The following is a 2,951-nucleotide window of genomic DNA, read 5'->3' on the forward strand; positions in this document are numbered from 1 at the left end:
CGAGTCTTTGAAGTGTAACAGCTTTACACTAACGAGTCTTTGAAGTGTAACAACTTTACACTCACGAGTCTTTGAAGTGTAACAGCTTTACACTCACGAGTCTTTGAAGTGTAACAACTTTATACTCACGAGTCTTTGAAGTGTAACAGCTTTACACTAACGAGTCTTTGAAGTGTAACAACTTTACACTAACGAGTATTTGAAGTGTAACAACTTTACAATAACGAGTCTTTGAAGTGTAACAACTTTACACTAACGAGTATTTGAAGTGTAACAACTTTACACTAACGAGTCTTTGAAGTGTAACAGCTTTATACTAACGAGTCTTTGAAGTGTAACAACTTTATACGAACGAGTCTCACAGCTGCAAGCAACAAGCTCCAACTCGCCAGTCAACAGGTTGTGAAATGTAACTCTGTTTTTTTTCATCTTTATGTTTATGAGGATTGTTTTCACGCCTAACGCAGCCGAGGCGCCGGACTCATGACAGCATCAAACGCCTGCAGCAGCAGTCAACAAGTCATCTTTAATTCAAGCTCCACTTTCATGGTCAACAGCTGCTTCATGGAACTGTCTTTAAGCTCGTTTCCTTGTTTCGGCTCTTTCTGACTCACTACTGTGTTATACAATATTATGTACTGCATACAATATGTACTGCATGCAATATGTACTACATGCAATATGTAACTACATGCAATATGTAACTACATACAATATGTAACTACATGCAATATGTAACTACATACAATATGTAACTACATACAATATGTAACATACAATATGTAACATACAATATGTAACTACATACAATATGTAACATACAATATGTAACATACAATATGTAACTAAATACAATATGTAACTACATACAATATGTAACTACATACAATATGTAACTACATACAATATGTAACTACATACAATATGTAACTACATACAATATGTAACATACAATATGTAACTACATACAATATGTAACTAAATAAAGTATGTAACTAAATACAATATGTAACATACAATATGTAACTACATACAATATGTAACATACAATATGTAACTACATACAATATGTAACTACATACAATATGTAACTAAATAAAGTATGTAACTAAATACAATATGTAACATACAATATGTAACTACATACAATATGTAACATACAATATGTAACATACAATATGTAACTACATACAATATGTAACTAAATAAAGTATGTAACTAAATAAAGTATGTAACTACATACAATATGTAACTACATACAATATGTAACTACATACAATATGTAACATACAATATGTAACATACAATATGTAACATACAATATGTAACATACAATATGTAACATACAATATGTATCTCCGATTGAGACAGAAACATGTTCAGACAAAACAATGAATCTCACAGCTCACTGAACAGTTAAATAATGAGGCTAAGACAAAGATCAGGCTTAAATAATAATAATAACAACAGAAATAAGCCTTCATCTACTCTTTGTCCTTCATGATTTTCAGGAACATCAATTTAAATTTATACTAAATCCAGACAGAACTTGAGTTGGATGTTGATCTTAAACTGACAGTTTATTTTGAAAGGGTCTGACTCGGGACCCCTCAGCTGATTGGCCCAGCTGAGCGTGAGCGTGGAGCTCCTGAACCAATCACAGGAGTCCTGTTGCCTCCTGCGTCCCATCACGGTGATGAAAGCTGAAGCTTACGTAACCGGCACAGAGCGGCCTTTGTCTGCCGGAGGCTGCGAGCCGACACTGGAAACAGTGAAGCTGGGCTGCGTGTCGAGTCTAACGTTCACGCAGAATGCTGCACGTGCTGACTTATGAACATAATTCATGCTTATTGATCTGCGAATGGCCCCTGACTGATTCACTTCATCTGGACCCACTTTGATGCGTTTAACATTTCTTGGTTCTCAACGTTCCATCGTTCAGGAAACGGTGGTTTTAGCAGCACTTAGCTTTACACTTAGCTTTAGCTTTACGTTTAGCTTTACACTTAGCGTTAGCTTTACACTGAGCTTTAGGTTTACACCGAGCTTTACAATTAGCGTTAGCTTTACACTTAGCATATATATCATGGATATTTTCTCAAAATAGAAAAACGTGTAAAATATACATTTTCTGTGGGATTGGTACCTACAGCCCCCGAGGCCGTCCGGGCCTGCTCATGGTTTCGGTTTCAAGACGACCCGAAGCTCAGGAGCTGGTGCCTCAAGGCATTGTGGGGAATGTAGGAAAGCCCACAGAAGATCATGGGTATTGTAGTCGTCATAGTGAGCTCTTTGTGTGCGATGTAATAAAGTGCGACATCTTCGTGAATTGGATCCAACATTGAATAAGAGCCATGAAGAAGAAACCGGGTCTTGGAGGAGGATCAGGGTCTGGGGTTGAAAGCTCCGGACCTGTGAAGCCTCCAGGGTCTCTTTCCTCTCGTCTCCGTCTGTCTTCAAACCTTTACTCACACAAAACACTCAAATATTACACAACAAATACAAATAGCACAACATTAAACCATTAGATGAACACGGAAACTTTGGCACGTTTTTAAATATGAAACCAGAAATACATCAGAAATAACAAAATGTTCGAGAAAACAAACGGGAAAATGAAGACGAGCAGGACGATGAAGAGTGACCTGTGCCTCACACCTTTATTTGCACACACACACTCAGCTGTCATCAGGTCGCCATGACAAGTTCTTTGATTGACAGCTGGAGTGTCTGAACTCGGTCCGTCTGTCAGTCGAGAATCAGCAGAAACATTCCAAGAATTAGAAAAACTACAAACATGGCCGACATGATGAAGCACGCTTTAAAACCAAACAACGTAAAACCAACAATTCATCCGGTCTGAAGCTTCTTTTAAATACCAGAATGGCTATTATTATTATTATTATTATTATTATTATTATTATTATTATTATTTATTATAATTTATTTAT

The 2,951-nt window shown here is 36.7% G+C and overlaps 1 protein-coding gene across 1 annotated transcript in view; it reads right to left on the minus strand.

Moving 5' to 3' along the window:
• Window positions 1-2,171, minus strand: part of abi3bpb (ABI family, member 3 (NESH) binding protein b) — an 18,272-nt gene extending 16,101 nt beyond the window's left edge. The window contains exon 1 of the mRNA XM_068602060.1: window positions 2,151-2,171. The gene's annotated coding sequence lies outside the window, so the exon portion shown is untranslated. The remainder of the gene's footprint in view (window positions 1-2,150) is intronic.
• Between the last annotated feature and the right edge of the window lie 780 nt (window positions 2,172-2,951).

Source organism: Clinocottus analis, unplaced genomic scaffold (genome assembly GCF_023055335.1).
Source record: "Clinocottus analis isolate CAN_PGR_092001 unplaced genomic scaffold, fCliAna1.0.p SCAF_58, whole genome shotgun sequence".
NCBI classification, from domain to species: Eukaryota; Metazoa; Chordata; class Actinopteri; order Perciformes; family Cottidae; genus Clinocottus; species Clinocottus analis.